We start from the raw sequence: 22,267 nt of genomic DNA on the forward strand, positions 1-22,267 counted from the left end.
TGAAGGCAGACTAGGGAGATGTGGCCACAAGCCAAGGAATGCCAATGCCACTAGAAGCTGGAAGAGGCAAAGAATGGATTCTCCTCTGTCTCCAGAAACAGTGTGGCTCTGTGACATCTTGATTTTGAACTTCTGACCTACAGAACTATGAGAGAATAAGTTTCTGTTGTTTTAAGTCACCAAATTTGTGGCAAATTGTTATAACAGTCAGGGGAACCTAATACAGTAGGTGTACGTTTGCAAAAGTTTTGTTTCCCTCCCTAACTTAAAAATCATACTACTTGTTTTGGTGTTGAGTTATAGTAGAAAGCATACAGTTGTACCTTTGATGAAGTGCATTGTATTCTTATATGTTTATATGGTATTTTGCTAAATTAAAATATTTTCCTTCATTTTTTAATAATGAAGAGTCATACACACTTAGGCCTAAAAAACATTTAGCTAGACTAATAAGGTGTCAGAATGATAAAAATTAGGTTGTAGTCTAATATACCTCAACACAATTTGTTTGTCATGATTTTTTTAATATATTAATAAAAACACAATGACAACATATGATTCTTATTTTTCTTTTCTCTGACTTTTCATGTCCAACAGTGCACATTCTAAAACCAAAGAAAGGAGCACTTATCTCAGGTCCTTTGCTTGAGCTTTTGCACTTGCAGACACTTCACATAGAGATTCTTTATTTCCTTTTTTCCTTCATTTTCCAAATATTTATTAAGTTTCTGTTATGTGCCATGGACAACTCAAAATGCCAAGGATGTGGTGGTAGATGGGGCAGATATGGCCCTTGACTCTAGAGTCACCTCTAGCCCATTAGTGCCTTTGCACAGATTAGTAAAAGGTGCCTCCTTTCAGCAGTGACAGCCTGAGGGTACAGGATTTGTCCAGCTGAATAAAGCTGGGTTTTAGCCCCACTTGCTCCCTTGGCTGGGTACTTTTGTGCCCAACCTGCACTGCTATAGGCAGAAGACCAGCTTTGCATCAAGAAGATTATTATGTAGCCATAGCACATGGTTTTCTCAGTACCTCCAGAACTTCTCTCTACTTTGAAAAAGGGACAAAAAACTGTTTCTGGATTACTGACTACAGCAGGCTTCATTTCCAAATAAGGTTGTATACACCAGAGAATCGAGAAGCTGAGAAGGTGAATATTGTTACTTTCCACTACTGCACGCTTTCTCCCATAGAAGCTGGTGGATTTATCTTGACAGGTCTTCATGAACCTAATTCTGTCCCACAGGTCAGAGAATTTGTTCTGTGTTTTCCAGAAGGTGAAATGCTGATGAATTGGGTAAGAAACCTACTACTGGGATGCTAAGAAATATTTCCGGGGCTCTGGACTGCTAAAATTTGTGGAGAGGTGCTAATAGGCTGTGAGAGACTATTTGGGAGGAGGATATATTGAATGAAAAAATGTTACAAGAGCACATGTAGCCAGAGCTACAACACACATGTTTATGGAGAAAATGCCGCTCTTTTCGCACTACTCAGAATTATCACATGACAAGGATGAAGAAAGCTCTTGAGTTCTCAGTATACTCCGTCTTCTTTTCACAGCAGTAAAGGTACACATGGATAAATGGTTCATATATTTTCGGAAAGTGAAGACATATTTGTATTGTTAGAAAAAAGAAATTATTATCCATTGGAAACTTGAGAAGATTGTGGGATTTAGGGTGTGTGTGTGTGTTGGAGGGAAGGTGTCTGTGTGTGCGCACATGTGTACATGGTAATTAGGTGCGTTTTGCTTTAAAAAGTTAATGGGAGAATGAAGTTTCCTCATCTTTCCCTATCGCAGCATAGGGATTTAGGGACAGAAAAATAACTGATAAGTGATATATTTTTAATCAAAAAAGAAAAAAAATGCCTGAATCAGTAATCTAGCTTGCCAAATGAAGTCCGATGTATAAGAAATATTTGTATTTTACGGGTTGGGATTGAGTGGGAGTGGAGGAAAGGATGTGAAGGGGAAAAAAGTAACCAACAGGCTGCAAATAAGAGGGAGCCAAGAAAGAAAGACAGAGCCAAGATCTGGAAGATTCATTCCATTCTAAAATAAGTATCTCACTGCTTAGTTAAGTTGAGAGAATGGTTTATGTTAAAATTGCCTGTATGTGGGATAGCTTACTATAAACTTTCTCTTAAGATGACTGAACTACTCATTCAGTTATAATTAGGTTGGTCAAAATAGATAGAGTTCTTTCTTTGAGTTCTAACTCTTCAGATGGATTGTTATTACATTGTGTGGACAATTGAGTAAGATATAAAATTGCACTTGAATAGAAGGTGAGATATCTTAAAAGTAGCCTGATTTTTTACTTACTTTTCTTTCTTTTTTTTTTCCCGCAGTGAACAGAAAAATCCCTGTAAAGAGTCATTTTTCTTTTCTTCAATTTCCATAACTGTATTGAATATGAAAAGCAGAGTTTATCTTCTTATACTGTATCCTCACAGTTTAGATAAGAAAGGCCATAAGGTTAAATGTCTCTAGTTTATATAGCTATACTAACTATATCTGTGGGCTTCGAACATGGCTATAAAACTCCAGTGGGCTCCACTCCAAGCACAACTGGAATTTTTGTATTTTCAGATACAGGACAGTAAGTTTGCAAAGCAGACCTAATCTCCTGACTGTAGCTGATAGCAGACAGATTTGAAAAGATACAGATTGAACCAAATACAGATATAGTTGACCAATGGTTTTTAATATCGGAGAATAGCTGCATGTGGCAGTGGTGGTCTCAGTAATATACATTGTAAACTGTATCTTCCATACCACAAGAAGAAGTGGCATCCCTCTTTCTCACCTTCTCATGAAGGCCTTGTTCGGACTGATTCTTTCCTTGGTCAGCCTGCATATGATTCCTGAATGCTGAGTCAAAGTCTCCTTGCTCTCAGCCCACCCAGTGGGCATCCTTATAAATAGAAAGATGTGTTACTTCACAAAAGAGGAAGTGGTAAGGCCCAGGAAAAGCACTTTGCTGCTCCAGATAGCTCTTTTCTCTGGGAAATTTCTGAAACACGCCAAGCTATCAGAAACAATTCCTAGATCCCAGCATGGGAAGAGTTTAGTATCTACTGGAAGGCAGCATAATGTAGTGATTAAAAGTACTAAAGTCAGATTTCCTGGATTTACAAGACTACAGGGCTTTGCGCAAGTTAGCCAACTTCTTTCTGTGCCTCACTTTCCTCATTATTAAAGTGGTGATAATAACAATACCCATCTCATACGATTGTTGCCAGAATTAAGTGAGTTCATATAAAGTGCTTAGAATAGTAAGCACTCTAATTCTTTTAAAATACAGTGAGCATTGCCAGCAAGATACTATTTAAAGGATACAGAGTGATACCTCAAATTATCTGCCCAGTAGAGTTTGCTAATGCCTTGCATTTCTTATTAGGAATCACTCAGAGTAGAACAAAATTAAGACATATTTGTCATAGGAACAAGGGCCATAAACTGGAAAAAGGCCAGTGTTAGGGTTAACTGGCTGTGATAAAGGGCACGGGCTGCAGCATTCTCTATAGTTCTGATTAAGGGCTAGTTTTGTCTCAGAGTTTGACTCAAGACTGAGTTTTCAATGGAGGACTTAAATTGATTGGCTTAGCTTTGGTGCTGGGCCTAGTTGCAGTGACACCCAACCAGGTTAGTTAGCCCAAATGACATCATGATGGCAGTTTAAAAAAAATCTGAAGAGGTGTGAATTAGAAGAAATATGGGACTTATTTCCTTAAGAGAACTAAGATGAATGACCGGAGTTTTCAGGAAAGCGACTTGGGAAATAGTTTTCAACCACAACTCTTTTAAAATAGAAAGGGCTGCCTTATTAGGTAATAAGCTTTCTAACACTAAACATGTTCCAGGAGAAGCTGGCCTGCCACTAATCAGAAATGTACTTGTATATTCATCTGTAAAGTGGGGATAATAATCACCGAGCAGGATTATTATGAGGATTAAATGAGATAATGTGCCTATGGCAGTTAGCATAGTGCCCGACACACTGTAACTATTCCATGAATGGTAACTGCTGAAACTACCACAACCACCACTGCCATCATTACTACTACTATCTTTAGTATTATTAATGGGGATTTTAAATTTAGCAAAGAGGCTGACTATATGATCTCTCTAGTTTCTATGAAAATAGATGGTTAGCTTATGCTTTTTAAGGTCTCTTTCCACTCAGGAAGTTTAAAATACTTAGAAATGGGAGACATTTTACATTGTAGGATGTGGTATTACTCTTCATGTGTTTATTATGGTAACTCCTTTGACTATTCTATTATTTATTATTCTCTACTTTATTTAGAATGGTTTAACCTGTGTGTAGTTCAGCTGTATTCTTTGTTAGTATAGTAATTATAGACTTTCTTCTGTTTATAAAGATGAAAAGGAGATGGGATAAAGAGACGAAAGAAGTTTCAAGTTTAAATACCAAGATCTTTTATTTCTCAGCTGGTGAGCAAGTTAGAAAAAAATGGCACCTTGTTTATTTTCTCCTGAAGGATTCACTTTGTTCTAAACTCAGACTTTGAAAGTTTTAATACTTTTTTTGTGACTAAGTCTTTTCTTGCAAAAAAAAATTGAGTTAGGAAAAAAATAAAAATCAGCATATTTCCTTCCAAGGCAAAAGAACAGAACTTGCAGAAGCAAGATAAGAACAAAAAAATTTAAATGAAGGACATGTCTAAATGAAGGAAAAAAGTGAAAACTATTATTTTTCCTATTGCTCTAAGTATATTCTCTGATATAGAGTATTTTATATCACTAAGGACACCTCTAATTGTTCTCACTCTCTGTATTCCATTAATGGTGAGGTAGGGCTCCACAGGACAAATGAAAGATTTCAGATTTATCACATCTTTGAGGAAATAGGGGACAACAAAAAGGAACACAGATAGTGAAATTATAATGGGTTCAGAATCATAAATGGTTTTTGCTCTATAACCCCTACTTGCTTAGCAGATGATAAATGCTAAGCCTAGCTGCAGCCTAACCCCCTGTTGGGGTTTGGCTTCATTTTTATTTTTCCTGTATGTGTTCAATTTACTTAGATTCCCTTCTTCTTCAAGGTTTTTTGTTTTTGTTTTTTGTTTTTTCCCCTTGCCTATAGTCCTGCAGAGGCAATCAAGACTGAACAATAGGTGCCTTCTTATTTCAAGTGGGTAATTTGCATTTCTGAGGATCTCCCGACTGGATTAAACACATTTCCCAGAGGCTTCTGCAGCTCAGGGGAATGTTCCTTCTAGAAATTTACTTCATCTCTAGCAGGGTAGGGTGTTGCTCAGCTTTCACACTCCTGAGAAACACAAGGCACCTGAATTTGTACAAAGTAATTGTTTCATTTCCTCTGTGATTCAGTTATTCATAAATTCAGAACTGTTGAGTACATACACTTTCCTAATTTTCATACTGTTTATTTGAATGTTTTGCTTAAAATGGAGCAGGCAGGTTGTGAAAGAATAGGAAACCAGAATTTTGAAAATCTGTTCTTGAGTTTTGAGTTTAGGTCAACTGCTTTGCCATTCTGAGCCTGTTTCCCCATTTGTAACATGAGGGGTTGCTACCCTTTAGAGCTCTAAGAGATGAAAATTCTATGCAAAAGGTAACAGTGACTGACCCTCCTTCCCTTTCTGCAAAAAACAAAGTACTTAGGGAGCAGTCTTTACAGAGGAGATGGTATTTTGTTTGCATCTTAAAGAATAGAAAGGAATTCATATTGAGAAAGGGGAGAGGTTGGAACTCTGGGTAATATCAACATCTCAGGTCTGTGTAGAGGAAGCAGAGTTCACAATGGAGACTCAGGGAGGTTGGAGAGGTAAGGGGAAAAGCAAGAGAATGGAGTCCTGGAAGCCAAGGAAGAAGGCTTGCTCATCAGTCATACCAGGTGTCACTAAGGGCCCGCTTTAGGCTCATGTCTGTTAGAACAAACAACAGAGTTAATTGAAAGCTTTCCTCATGAAGTTGGTTGGAGCAGTGGGACAATATTGTGGTAGGTTTAACAGTAAATGTGAAGTGGAGGCTGCAAGTATAGAATATTATTTACATAATAATAGAGAACGATAAAGAAGCTTGGCTATTTGGTTGGGAAAAGAAGGAAAAATATAGGAAAAGATACAGAAATGTAGGATCAAAAGATACTTTCTTTTTAAAGGAGGAGAGATATTGATACATTTGTATATTGAGGGAACAGAGACAGTAGAGAAGGGATAGTAGATGCAAGCCAAGAAAGATGCAAGCCACAGCCCTGCTTAAAATTCTCTGGTCTCTTTGGATTGATATACAAAGTCCTTTGAGTTCTGACTGTTCTTACCTTTCTGGCTTTATCTCTAACCATCCTCTGTATGCACTTGAACTAAGCAGTGCAACTGAACTAAGGATGACATTTCCTTGAATGTCATTGCAGATGCTGCCCAAAAATGCCCTTCCTTTTTCTCCTTCTCCTTCTTCTTCCTTCTTTTTTGGCCTGGCTAATTTTCACTTATCCTTAAAGCTTTGTTCAGATGATCCCTTTCTCTGGGAAACATTTCCTGACATCCCTCTCCTCACCCTCACCTCAGCCAGGGTTAGTCACTTCAATTGGAACTCCTTTAAAATTCTTTGTAGACTTTTATGTTATTAATCACATAATATTAAGATTTTTATTTATTTGCCTCCTGTAGGTGACCATTAATTTCCTAAGACCAGAGAGCATTACTTGAGAGGTAAGTGCTCAGTAGATGTTTATTAAACAAGGCAAGGAGGGCAACACTTGGGTATCATGGTGCCTTACTGAACCTTGCTATTCTTCAGAGATTCTTGTTTGAATGTCTCTTTGTTCCTCAGTTCTCCTCTAAAATAACTGCAGCTTTCTCGATTGTTAGGAAGAGCTGCTAGGATGGCAGATAGTACTCATATTGCCACCTGTTCCAAGGCCAAGGCAGACTCCATTAATCAATTACTGTACTTTCTCACACAGCTTGGATGCTGCTTCTTTGCACGGTAGCTATTAATGGATCAGAGTTGACACTTGGGGCAAAAGCTATTTGCTGTTCTTATACATTTCACAGTCTCTTGTTTTTATTAAACCTTTCCTAGAAATGCAATATGAAATCTCCCTCTGCTCTAAAACTGTGTTCCCTGGGTTCTCTAGGAATCCACCTGGCCACTTTCATGTCTATGTGATCTTCAAGCAATAAAGCTCAGATGGATTTTCATTTTCCTTAGAAATTTATGATAGGAATTATACTCCTATAAATAAACAGTGTGTGTTAAGCCCACTGTTCAGATGAAGGGGCTGGGAATCATAAATGTTTTTAGAATTATAGTAGGGAGGATGTTGAGGGGGAGAAAGATGATATTGTACCTACATGGAAAGATTACATTGTATTTACACAGGAAAAAAAAATATGGAGGAGTGAGGAATTCATCCTGATTGTTACCTTTTTCTTAATCCCTTGTTCTGCATTCCTCACTCCACAGTGTATAATTCAGTTTAACAAAAACTTACTGAGTATTTAACTTGTGCTAAGTATGTACTAGGAATGGGAGATACAAAAATGCATAGGACAAACAGCCCTCAGGGAGTTTACAATATTACTAGGGAAGGTGCTAAGAACTAAAACAGGGATACATAGGATGATGGTGGAAAACATGCTAATATAACTTAGTCTGAATTGTTCTATTTATCCAGCTATTGTTGCTAGATTCATGAGATCATTACTAACCTTTTAATTTTAATGATAAAAGTCACTTAGAATTTTTTGCTCTTAATCTTGAATCATGTTTGTATACAGGATAATTCCCTTGAATCATGGAAACCGTATGTGGATAAGAGCTTATAGTCTTATGCTCCTATGGATAAAAACATTAAAAAATATTACATTATAAACAGGATATATACTTTTTTCTGGGTCAGAAAGTCAGAATTTAGAATTTAGTAAGACAACAAAAAATAACTCAATAAGACTTAAGAATTAATCAATTTAGAAAATATTACTAAATTTTTTAAAAGACCATCCAGACTTTGTTGAGTCTATAGAATTGATTTGTTATAAGAGGCAAAAGACAAGCTTTATTTAGAAAATTAAACACAAAAAAAGACATCTCCTCACCCTGTTTACTCTTGACTCAAATTGCAGAACAAGCATTAAAGAAAGCCTTGCTAAACTTATTGTGTTCTCCAGTGAACATTAAATTAGCACCCATGTGAATATTATAAAAATAAGGAACAGAATGTTCACAGTAAACCTTAGGAAGATTCTGATGCAGATAAGGCCAAATGTTTCATTTTCGTTTTTTAATGTAATGCAGTTACAACTTACTTGCAACATTATTCCCTGCATGGCGGCCCCCTAATTATTTCATCATGCAGCAGGAAATCCTGGTAGGTCATATATAAACAGCCTGAGGCAGGAACCTCTTCATCTGATAGAGTATGACATCTGACATCTGTGCAGCCTGCTCCTTGCCTGCCACAATTAACCAGGAAGCTCGGGCATTAACTAATGCAAAGGCAACTGGGAGCTCGTGATAATGTGGAATAGCAAAGGTCTTTCCTAATCCAATAAATTCCTATGAAGATGAAAAAGTGACAGCAAATAGGTGACAATTTTCTCAGGAACTGAACCTTTATGGTCTTTTTCTTGATTGTTTTCCAGGAAGCAGCAAGCCATCTTTCTTATCATCTCCCTTCCCCTTCTACTTCTCATGTATGCATAATTTCCCTTGACTTTGAATGAGACTTAAGTGCACTTAGAGGCTGCTGGATTTAGCTCTTGGTATTGTTTATGTTTACTGCTCAAGTGGGAGTGGGAGTCCCTTTCTGGGCTTCACAAACTAAAGGAACCCCAGAATGGAACTTCTATATACAGTGTGTTGAGGGATTGACCAGCACCTGCTTTATAGGCTAATTGTTTCTACCAGCCATTTATTGTTTGTTATTCTGTTTGGAGGCAAATGCTAAGAACAGTGGGTGATATAAATTGGCAGGAGTTTAATTGTATTACCTGCTTTAAAAAAAATATATATATATAATATATATAATTTTCATATTTTATTTCAGTGTTTTTATTAAACAAATATTTACTTAGTACCTACTATGTGTGGGACACTATGCTTGACCCAGGGCTAAATAAGATCATCTCTACTCAGAACTGAAGAAGATCATCTCTGCCTATGAGCTTGGTCTAGTGAAGGGGACTACCACATAAAGCAAATAACATGCAAATGTGGTTAATAGCTTGTAATATGAACTAAGAATTGATAAGGAGGAAACAGATAACTTAAGAAGAGGACAGTCAGGAAAGATAGCGTGGTGGAGGTGACAGTTGTTCTGCATCTTGAGTGCTAAGTTTTCCAGGTTCTCAAAGTGAGGAAGAGTGTTACAGGGTGAGTAATGAACACAAAGGCACTGAGATATTGAAGATCCAGGGATATTTGAGGGAATTCAGGGAGGATTAATAGTGTGTGCACATAGGATGTGTGGAAGGGTGTGGAAGGAGATCAAGCTAAAAGGTAGGCCTGGGATCTGGGGGGCCACGCTAAAGAGTTATTGTACAGGCAGTGATTAGCTTGATTTTCTTCTAAAATTAAAGGAAAACTATTGCTGGAACTATATTTTTGGAAGCTTGTTCTGGCAAAAGTATGGGATAGATTGGCGAGGGAAAACATATTTGAGTCAGGAAGTCAGTTAGAAAGCTGTTTCAATAGGGACTCTCTGCACTCATTTGTTGATTCCTTCAACAAGTAAGTGCCCAAGAAGGTAAAAAAAGATACCTTTGAGTTTTCGTGTCTTGGTATTTTACTGGTATGGCTTCATAATTAGTTTCTCTACCCTCTCTTTCTCCTTATGCCCCTACCCATTTCCCACTTTCTCTTTTCCATTTCTGAGCTGTCTGAAACCAGAAATCACTGAAATCACACCCCTTTGAGGTTAAAGCTCTTGGCCAGAATTCCAATCATTTCAACAGTATCCAAGTTGAACTCTTTGAAGTCCATGCCTTGCTAATAATGATATAGCAGATATTTGTCCAAAATAATCACTACTTGGTTTGTAAGAGAGAAAGAAGCCTAACAGGCAAGTATTGGGAAATACATATGGTCAATTATGAATTGACTTAAAAAGAAAACTAGGCAGCAAGAATCTGATAAGAAGTCTGTAGGATTCAGAACAAACATACTGTATTAATTATTATTATTCATTCTATATTGCCACAAGTGTGCAAAATGCTATATAAATGGTTGACAGTGCTGGAGAAAGAATAATAGCCCAGCCCTGGAGTGCTTATAATTTATATAAACACATCATTTTATTTCATTTTTCTAAGCCATATCTCTGAATTGTTATTTGGCTTATTTTGCTCATATTCATATTTCATCTCTGGTTCTCATATAAACTAAAAAATGAGTTGTTTTAGGAATCATACATGTTTTTACAAAATGATGGCTATCATCCATAATACTAGAACCATTGCATTGGGAATTCTGAGTACAAAGCAACTCCTTGGTTGGGGTCCTGTGTATGTGAAATGAGAAAAGGGGAGTATATTTAAGGCCCTCTGGAGATGAATGGGACTAGAAGTGTGTAGTATTATTAGGAGTTTTTCTTAATAGAGTATTAAAATTCTTTGCCTTTAGAAGTGTTTTTGCTACTAGGAAAACACAGAGGAAGTCATGTAGAGATTAGTACCAACATTTATCATTACCCTAAATTTCTTGCTAGTTCTGCCTCCTGATCACACTTAACTTATCAGGCTCATTGGTCTCCTCCAATATAAATCCATGCTATATTATTGCTTTATTTTACCTTGTTCAGGAAATTTTTTAAGCTGGCTTAGTTCAGAAGCAGAATGAGTGATTTATACAGCCTCAGGTTTTTGTTAGATAACAATGTCTCTTACAGACAGGCAAATTCAGTATTGATATGAATGTGACAGTAGAGAGACCTCTGTTTTACTGCAACTACACATATTACTTATTTTACTACCTTTTATTCTACTGTTTCAAAATATTTGAAAGATACAATTTAAACATTGACACAATCTGTACTAGTCTCTGAAAAGCTTTTCCTTAAAGTCAGGAATAAAATTTGTGACCAAATTTGGAACCTCTAATTTGAAGGCCCTATAAAATATGATTGATAAAACATATCTATTTTCTGATATGAAATAACCACCATTTATAAGAAAGAAAGAAATAAGAGACCAGTAAAAGTGACTTTATTTTAATTCCCTAATATTAATTGGATCCTCATCATGTGAGCATTATACTAGGCACTATTGATACCATGGTGAATGAAACAGACATATTCCCTGACCTTATGAGTGTGCATAATATAAACTGACAATCACAGTGCTTTGTGGAAGTGTTTTGATAGGAGAAGTACAGAATAAACTGTGGATCTCTTTTATGGCACTAAACTCATGCTTAATTGTCAGAGAGGACTTCCCAGAGGAAATGATGTCTAAGTAGTGACCTAAAAAATGAGTGAGAGTTAGATGAAAGTTGGGATTGGGGGTTTGGAGAGGATTCTAGGTAGAGGGAAGAGAAGAGTCTAGAGGCAAGTGAAAGCCTAGTAAGAGTCTATAATTGAAAATAATCCAGTATGGTTTGAGTTTAGATTGCAAGGAGATGGAAGAGGGGGAGGGAGAACTAAACAAAAGTAAAATTATTCAGATTAATATAAGCCAAGATAATATATTAGACCATATACTAAAAAAAAGGTTTAAACTTGGGTTCCATGGCCTTGTAGGGAGTTAAGGATGAGCTTCAGGGAATTGCTTGAGGAAATTTTATGCATAAATAAATTCTCAAAAGGTTCCAACAAGCCACTCTCCTTGCTAAGAACGAAAATCTCTTCCTTGTTGTCCCTCCCTCACCAACACACAATAACTATTTGTGAAATGTTACCAGTTGGGCCTTGGCAACTTCATTCATTCATTCACACATTCATATATTCAACAAATATTTATTGAATTTTTCATAAGCAAGGGATACAGTGGTGAATAAAAGAAGACAGACTTCTACAAGAGAATGACAGAAAATAAGCAACAAGTAAATGAATGAGATTTCATAGTAATTAACATTATAAAGAAAATAAAATAAGGAACTCTGATACAGAGGAAGGCTTTCCTGAGTAGGTGACATTTGAGTTAAAACTTGAATTGGCTAGAAACTGAAACAGGTAGTGAAAGGCCCTGAGACAGAATTGATTAGGTATATTTGCTGAATAGAAAAAAGGTCAGTGTGACTGCAGTATAAATGGTTGGTGGGAGAGAAGTGCAAAGTAGGATATGACACTGGAGAAGTGGGCCAGGAATCAGGTCATATAGATCATGGCCAGGAATTTGAATTTTACTCTCAGGACCATGGGAAATCATTGGAAGAATTTAACAGTAGTTATCACATAATCTGATTTATGTTAAGGAAAAAAAAATGTAGGGAAGGGAAGAGTAGAAATAGGGAGAGAGACTAGTTAGCAGTATATTGCAGTAGGTCAGGTGAGAGATGATTTCCTCTTAAACTAAGGTGATAGTAATGGAAATGGAGATTAAATATGAGATATATTTCGGAGCAATACATAGCTGCCTGTGTCTAGGCATGGAAACATGACCAACTGCAAAAGATAAGATTCTCCCAATACAAATACCTTTAACAAGGCAAATACTAAAGAAACTTCAACAAAATTACTTTACGGATGTGACAGGTAAAACCAAGTCAGGATATGTGAGTTCACACCTTAACCCTGTCATTTGTGACTTTGGGTCAACCAGTGATTTACCTTCTCTTGGTCAATTTTCTTATCTAAAACATGAAGTTAATAAAATATGAAATCACCCGACACTTCTGCTACCAAGTAAATTTTGATTAGTTCTAAAATGAACAATAAATAACTTCAGCAACAACCAAATGATCTTTGAGAATGGATAGCTGAAAAGGGAGATAAGAAGAGAATCCAGAGGAAAAAATGTATCATTTTTACCAAAAGCGAAATTGCTACCTTTCTTATCATGGTGCTCCACATTGAAAACTTGCTTTTAGGACCCCATTAAACATGGTCTTAACTGTTCCTTTTGTTTCTGTATTCAGAAGTGTACACATACAAGCTAGGCAGTGAAATTTCCAATGCTACGTAAACAATGTAGTCTGGCTCCTGAAAATTCATTCCGCATATATTACATGCATTAATATTCAAATATTCACATGAACTTCCCAGCAAGCTCACAGTGATTATGACCTCCACAATCACCTTAATTGGCCCAGACGCTCTCCAAGAGTGTGCCCAGGGGACACTGAGGATGAGCTCAGACCTTTGTGGCTGTGTATTTACAAATCTTCTCTTCCTTTCTCTTTTCTATCCGTTGTGAAAGCTCTGCAGTTAAAAGTAACTCTAGGAAGCAGGTCTTGGGGGGAGGGTGTGTGGCACAATCTCAAAAAACCTTAATTAGATACATCCTTTGTGAAAATTGGGACTAGCGTTGTTTATATATTTCTTTGAAAATTATTTGAGGTAGCTTTTACTCTCTTAAGCAGCTAGGTCAGTGTTAAGTAAAACTGTAGCTTAGTTAATGTTGTTTGTAGAAACGGGAGTTCTTTGTCATATTGCTATAGTGACATAAAACCACATGCCTTTCTTATTCCCTTGGTATAGAAACAAGGCTCATGAACTGGGGGTGTGCGGGTGACTTGGGCGGGGACTGCAGTGGGGGAAGGCCTTTGATGGCATACATAAATTTTCCCAGTTGGAAAGTTGCTCTTCTCAGTCTACACCCAGAATCCTGTAAATGGACCTAAAGCTTCACTGCCAAAGTTGATCTGGAAGAAACCTGCTAGAAATAAGCCAATGTTTCAAAAATCTTAAAAGCAAACAAATGGTTTTAAGATTTTAGAAATCTTAGAAGAAAACATGCTTTTAGTTGTGCCTGTGAATTTTATATAACTAGTATTTGGATAAACTGGGCAGTGCCCTTGTGGACAAAAGATGTTGAATTTTAATTTTGATTATTCTCCATATTGCTGCTCAGCTATCTCCCCTTCGTTCATGTTGGTATATTTCAAGAAAAAAAGCCCTTGAATCCAGACATCTGAGCTTTCTACACTGCTGGAATATTCCTTTGAATAGCAGGGCAGGAAATCTTCCTGTAAAGTAAAATATTTCAGTAAGTCCTAAAGGAGATGTCTCTCCTACTCTTTTGACATACCCCTTTTCATTTTTTTACCCTACAATGTTCTAAAAGATAATTTTTTTAAAAAAGGTAAAATCATGACTCTTGTACATATATAAAAGTGAACATGGGTTAAAGATTTTATTTAACACATTCAGTGAGGGAACCAGGCAGATGTTATAACTGGTCAAAAGAGAATCTGTAAAACAGATGGATTTATAAATTAGGAACAGTGAAACAAGGAGGCAAATGAAGGCAAAGCTTGTTTTTCCAGTGCTGGGGAGGGAAGTCCATTAAATCTCTCACAGGACAGAAGTTGTATCTTTATCAGTTACGTACATTTTACAGAGCTGTAAAATAGCTCAAAGACAATGAAGACTAAAGTCAGATAACCTGAAACAGTGTCTTTTAGACAATGCATAGTTTTCTACTGAAGATCAGAATTTCTTGTGGAGTTTTTCTCTCATTTCTTCTATAAATTTATTGATATTATAGAACAGGGTAAGTATCAAGCAAGTATGACAAGTATCGAGCAAGTTTGGCAAGTACCCATTGGAGTCTTTAATCAACTGGCAATGACTGCCTGGAGCAATCCGTTGAGGAGTTTTTAGGTTCAACAGGAAAGGGTGTCACCTAAATTAACAATGGAGTAGTAAATAGTGGTATTTGTGGCAGGTATTTGATACTCTGTTATGGAAGAATATCATCTGTAAACTAATTTACCCTAGAATATCATGGACTCATTGTGTTACTCCTCCCAGAGCATTTACATGTAAAAAGAAGAAAGACACTATGGAGGAAAATATTTAAATCCCTTTTTTCTGTTACATATGTGAAATTACATGCTTTGGAAAGGTTCAAATGGAAAAATTCAAGCATTACAAAATAGAACACAGTGAAAAGCTGTCTCCTACACCTGCTAACTGGTTCATTTCACTGTTTTTCCTAACAAAGCAACTGCTGGTTACCACTTTCTTGTGTATCCTTTGAGAGATATTACATACAAAGGTTGAACATAAAGTTCATTGCATGTTAGTAGAAATTATTTGTTCGGTCTCATAGTTATTTTTAAGGTCTTTAACTGTTAAGTGGAGTCCCTACATATGCGACCATAAGTGTGAAATTTCTTGTGTGCCTTTATTTTTTTCTTAAAATATTTTGTTTTGAATTATGAAATATTGTAAGCATATCGAAGTTCAGAAAGTAACATAGTAGACATCCATGTACCCATCACAGATTACAGATTTAGAAATTTTAGCATATCATCTTAAGAATAAATGAATATTACTGAAGTAGCTAAAGTTCCACTCTCCTAGCACTTCCTTTTCTTTCTTGCATCGAGGGAAACTGGTAGTATTCTGAGGTTGGGATATATCATTTCTATGCAGATTTTTTCCTACCTATATATATATATATCCAGAATATATATGCATACATGCGTATACTGTGCATAAGTGTGTGTGTATGTATATATATAATATCAATAGCATATATATACACATACACATGCTCATATATATATATATATGTTATTGATATTTGTTCAGGATTTTACATTATCCTGCTCTATGCATCTTTTGGAAACTTCATTAATATACATTTTTTTAAAATTAGCCATAATGATACAGCAGATACAGTTTATTTTTATTGCTATATAGTGCTAAAAGATAGACTGGGGCATATTAAAAAATTTAAGAGTTTATTTGAGCAAAAATTGATTTGAATTGGGCAACACCAAACCAGAAGCGATTAGGGGCACTCTGACAGCAGGTAAGGGAAAGAACTTTATAGAGAAGAGGTGGAAACAAAGCAAATAAATTATTTAATTGGTTCTAGCTTAAGTGGTTGCCTTATTTGGGAAAGCCTAGTTGTCTGTGGTTGATTGTCCTTAGGTTTCAATTTCTTAAGTGTCAACTGAAAAAAAGTGTACAATGTGAGTGTTGTGAGTTGAGTTTTATTTGGGGCAAAATGAGGACTATAGCTGGGAGACAGCATTTCAGATAGTTCTGAGAAGCTGCTCCAGAGAGGTAGGGGGGAGGTCAGTGTTACATATAATATTAGTGAAAGCGGCATGTGTGCAGTCAAGAACACATTTTAGCAGAGTGTTGCTGCTAGTCACGAGGGGCAGATGTCACCGTTAATGATTTTAGTGCTTTTCTAGACATGAGGAGATGCAAGAATTGGGCTCATAGAATCTTCTCCTGAAAATATCTAGCTGTCTGAAGGCCTGTTCTGCAAGTTTTACCCCCGAGCACGAAGTGCCTCATTCCTGATCTCCACCCTGAACTCCTTTCAGGGTGTGTTGAAGGTCAGCAGCTACAGCCAATTGTGACTTAATCCTTGTAGAGGCAGATGGCAAGTGCCAATTTTTAGTTGGCATAACCTTGAGGCATTTAGGCTTAGGTTTTTGTTTGCTTAAGTAGGCTACTAAGACACTGAAGCCAGCTTATTCTAATGGCCTCTTTGCTTAACTAATTTAACAAGAGTATTCCACTGTATGAGTAAACAGTTTGTTTTCTGTCCCCAACTGATGGATTATTAGTTTGATGTCACGTTTTTGTTGTCAAACGTATTCCAATAAACACCCCTTTTTATGTCTCCTTGTGTATATTTGTGTAAGAAAAAGCCTCAGATTTTTCCTTCCCGTGTAGAGAAAAACCCAGTTCTTCCCTCATGTCTGTTCTTCCTTGTGTGTCTTCTTTATTTTTACACAGAACACTTTACTTCTGACATTTCTGGTCACCAAATATGTGGAGGTTTTTCCACCACAACAAGCAATTCTCTGTGGTGCCAGCTGGATGTCTGTTAATTTAACTTAATTGTTACACTGTCTACCCCAGCCCCTTCAGATCACCTGTGCTTCTGACCCTACCGGCTATAGATCAGATGATCCAATGACCCCCTCAGGTTAGATTAATTTGCTAGAGTGGCTCACAGAACTCAGGAAAACATGTTTACCAGTCTGTTAAAGGATATAATAAAGGAAACAGATGAACCCTCCTGGTGTGTATGTGTTTGCCAGTCTGGAAGCTCCCTGCACCCCCTAATACTGGGATTTTATGGAGGCTTTGTCATATAGGCATGATCAATCATAAACTCCATTTCTAGTCCCTCTCTCCTCTCTGGAGGATGGGGGTTGGAGCTGAAACTTCTAGACATCTAATCATGAATTGGTCTTTATGGTGACCAGCCCCCATCCAGGAGTCATCCAGGAGGAGCCCACCCAGGGTCACCTCACTGAACGAAAGATGCTCTTAGTGCTCTTATCACTTAGAAATCCCTGTGCCAGGGACAGGGTCAAAGACAAACATTAGAACGAGAGATGCTCCTAGTGTTCTTGTCACTTAGGAAATTACAAGAGTTTTAGGAGCTCTGTGCCAGAAGCCCGGAGCAGATATATATATATATATATATATATATATATATATATATATATATATATGTTTTCCATTGTTTCACAATGTGTAAGTTTCATTTTTAGAAATGTAGAAGTGAAATTGCTGTGTTTTACAGTATATGCAACTTCACATATTCTGAAATTACCTCTTCAAAGTGGTTGTACCAGCATATACTTTAATAGCAATCTATGACTAATACTTGTTTTTAGATTTACTACATTTTGCCAGGCTGGAGGGTATAATTATTTAATTTCTGTCTTCTGGTTTACTAGTGAGGTTGATCATGTTTTCATTGTCCATTATAGATTTTCCTTCTCTGAATTGTCTATTCATCTATTGCGTTGCTTGACTTTTTCTTATTGATTTGAAGAAATTTTTAAAATATTCTGGGTATGAATATTTTTGTGATTACAAAGATTTCAAATTTCTTTTAACAGTATGAGGCTTGTCTTTTAATATATATATATATATTTTTTTTTGTGGTACACGGGCCTCTCACTGTTGTGGCCTCTCCCGTTGTGGAGTACAGGCTCCGGACACGCAGGCTCAGCAGCCATGGCTCACGGGCCCAGCCGCTCTGCGGCATGTGGGATCTTCCCGGACCTGGGCATGAACCCGCATCCCCTGCATTGGCAGGCGGACTCTCAACCACTGCGCCACCAGGGAAGCCCTTGTCTTTTAATTTTATCATACCTTTTGACACATAAAAGCTTATCACTTTAATGTTGATCTATCTTTTCTTCTATGACACGTATCCTTTTTGGGCAATCATAAGAAAGCCTTTCCTAACTGGTGACATTATGATGTATCAGTTTCACTAGGCTGAGCTACATTCCACAGATTTTCCTTCTGTGTTTCCAGTTAGGGTAGGCCACAAGAAAGATTCTTGTGAGAGATTTAGAGAGTGAAGTGAAGCAACAGGCATTTTGTAGCTCATACATATTTATCACAAATCTGATAGATCACTTCATTGGCATGAAGTGGCAGTCAGGCTGTAACTGCTTTACTTTTTCCTGAATCATCCTTTAGCTGTTCTAACACGTGGGCCAGATGTGTGTATTTTAAAAGCTCCATGAAGAAGAGCCCTAGTTTCTATTGGACACCTATACGATCGAGGTCAGAAGCAACAAGATTACAGAGATTTTAGCCTGTTCTCTTTGGCTCCAGCTCATGCTTATGAGTTCCAGATTGTTCTTGCTATTCCCCACTTCATTTTTATCTTGCCTTCCTAACTTTCTGCTGTGTGGACTTAAAGCTCCAGCATCACATGGGAAGACAGCAGGCTTACAGAAACTGGTTAACTAGCTTCCACAGTCACATAAGGTCAAATCTGTATAACAAACTGTGTGTGTGTGTGTGTACCTCCTAATGCTTTGCTTCTCTGATTGAAACTCTGATACAGTATCTTTATGACATAAAGAAAGTGTTTTATTTTTTTTTGTAATACTTATATTTTTCACATTTAGGCACTTAGTGCATCCAGAATTTACCTTTTTGTGTGGTAAGTTATGGGCACACCAAAATAATTATCTTTTTTTTTTCATGTGGATAGCTGTTTGTCTATCTTTATTCCACTGATTTCTCCATCACAAACAAAATACCCATATGTATGCACATGAACCTTTTAATTCATTCTGTTTCATTAGTCCACTTACCTGTAGATGGCACACTGTCAGAATTATTGTTGCCTTACAGTAAGCCGTGAAACTAAGTAGATAAGCCCTCATTCGATTCTTTCTCTTCAAAATCATCTTAGTTATTTTTGGCTCTCTATATTAACATAGGAATTTTAGTATAAATTTGCCAAGTTTCATAAAAAAATTGAATTTTGTCTCTAGTAACCCTTACTGTATAGATCAAATTAGGGAGAATTGTTCTAATTACAATACCTCCCATCTAAGGACATGATACATTGCTCTCCCTTCTCTTAAAGTCAATAGACTTAATTTTTTTAGAGCAGTTTTAGGTTTATAGAAAATTTGAGCAGAAAATACAAAGGGCTCATATACCCCTCACCTCCCACCCCCCAGTTTCTCCTGTTGTTAACATCTTGCATTATTGTAATAAATTTGTTACAATTTATCTGCCAGTACTTACATAATATTAACTAGAGTCCATAGATATATATTTAGGATTCACTCTTTGTGTAGTATATTCAGTGGGGTTTGACACATATGTAATGACATGTATTCACCATTACAGTATCATACAAGGTAGTTTCACTGCATTAAAGATTCCCTACATTCTGCCTATTCATCCATCCCTCCCAAACCCTGGCAACCACTGAGCTTTTTACTTTCGACATAGATTTGTATTTTCCAGTGTCATATATTTGAAATCATACAGTATGTAATCTTTTGAGATTGGTTTCTTTCACTTAGTGGTATGCATTTTAGTTTTCTCCATGTGTTTCCATGGCTTAATAGCTCATTTCTTTTTATCACTGAATAATATTCTGTTATATGGATGTACCAGAGTTTGTTTATCCACTCACTGTTAAAGAATATCTTAATTGCTTCCAAGTTTTGGCAATTATGAATAAAGCTAATGTAAACATACATGTTTAGGATTTTGTGTAGACATAAATTTTCAACTCATTTGTATAAATACCAAGGAGCATGGTTACTGAATTGTGTGGTAAGAATATGTTTTGTTTTGTAAGAAACTGTCACACTGTCTTCCACAGTGCCTGTACCATTTTGCATTCCCACCAGCAATGAATGAGAATTCCTGTTGCTCCACGTACTTGTCAGTAGTTGGAGTTGTCAGTTTTGGATTTTAGCTGATCTAACATATGTGTAGTGGTATCTTATTGGTTAATTTGCAATTCCCTAATGATATATGATCTGAGTATCTTTTCATATATTTATTTATCATCTGTATATCTTCTTTGGTGAAGTGTCTGTTCATATCTTTTGCCCATATTTTAATTGGGTTGTCTGTTTTCTTATCATTGAGCTTTAAGAGTTCTTTGTATATTTTGAATACCAGTTCTTTATCAGATATGTGTTTTGCAAAGATTTTCTCCCAGTCCATGGCTTATCTTTTCATTCTCTTAGTGTGTTTCATATAGTGAAGTTTTTAATTTTAATGAAGTTAAGTTTATCAATTATTTCTTTCATGGATCATGCTTTTGATGTGTTTAAAAAGTCATCAACAAATCTAAAGTCACCTGGATTTTCTCCTATGTTATCTTCTAAGAGTTTTGTAGTTTTGCATTTTATATTTACATCTATGATCCATTTTGAATTAATTTTTGTGAAAGATGTAAGGTCTGTACCTTTTTTTTTTTTTTTTTTTCGCATGTGGATATTCAGTTGTTCCAGAACCATTCATCAAACAGATTATCCTTTTTCACTGAATTGCCTTTGCTCCTCTTTTGGTCATTTCTAGGCTTTCTATTTTGTTCCACTGATCTACTTGTCTGTTCTTTTACCAATTACCCCACTGTCTTGATAACTGTAGCTTTCTAATAAGTCTTAAAGTTAGGTATTATCAGTCCTCTGATTTTGTTCTTCTCTTTCAATATTTTGTTGGTTATTTTGGGTCTTTTTTGCTACTCCATATAATCTTTAAAGTCAGTTTGTCAATATTCACAAACTAACTTGCTTGAATTTTTATTGGGATTGTGGTGAATCTATAGATCAGTTTGGGAAGAACTGACATCTTGACAGTATTATGTCTTTCTGTCGTTGTACATGGAATGTCTCTCCATTTACTTAAATCTGTGATTTCTTTCATGAGAATTTTGTAGTTTTCCTCTTATAGATCTTTTATGTATATACTTTTAGATTTACATCTAAGTATTTCTTCTTTTTTTTAGCGCTAAAGTAAATGGTATTGTTTTTAATATCAAAATCTGATTGTTTCTTGCTGGTATTTAAGAACACAATGGATTTTTAAAACCTTTTAATATTAACCTTATATCCTGCAAACTTGCTATATTTGCATTTTAGTTCCAGGAGTTTTCTGTTGTTGATTTTTTTTTTTTTACATCTTTATTGGAGTATAATTGCTCCACAGTGGTGTGTCAGCTTCTGCTTTATAACAAAGTGAATCAGTTATACATATACTTATGTTCCCATATCTCTTCCCTCTTGTGTCTCCCTCCCTCCCACCCTCCCCAAAAAGATTTTCTATATAGATAGCTATGTCATCTGTGAACAAAGTTTTATTTCTTCCTTCCCAATTTGTGTACCTTTTATTTCCTTTTCTTGTCTTATTTCATTAGTTAGGATGTCCAGTACAATGTAAAATAAGAATGGTAAGAGGAGACATCCTTGTCCTTGATCTTAACAGGAAAGCATCCAGTCCTTTCTAAGGACCTTTTTCATGAACATAAACAGCATTTTGATTTTCCATTAAGGGCCCACACATCTTTTATTTTAGGTATTTTAATGTTTTTGTTGCTATTGAATTTTCTATGTTCATCTTATGTCCAGCAATTCTCCTGCAGATTCTTACTAGTTTTTATAATTTCTCTTGTGTTCTTTGGGTGTGCAATCATATTATCTGCAATAATGACTTTTCTTTTTTGTTTCTTCCATACTAATTCTTTCATCTCTAGTCTATTTTCCTTACCATATTGCACAAGCTACAATCTATAGAACAAATGTTAAAATGGTATGGTGATAGCAGATATCCATTTCTCACTTCTATTTTAGTTGTTTTCAGGCACAACTTAGAGGAAGTATAAAAGAACCAGGAATTGTTGAGTT

This window comes from Mesoplodon bidens (genome assembly GCF_964165515.1).
Source record: "Mesoplodon bidens genome assembly, chromosome: 2".
Lineage (NCBI taxonomy): Eukaryota > Metazoa > Chordata > Mammalia > Artiodactyla > Ziphiidae > Mesoplodon > Mesoplodon bidens.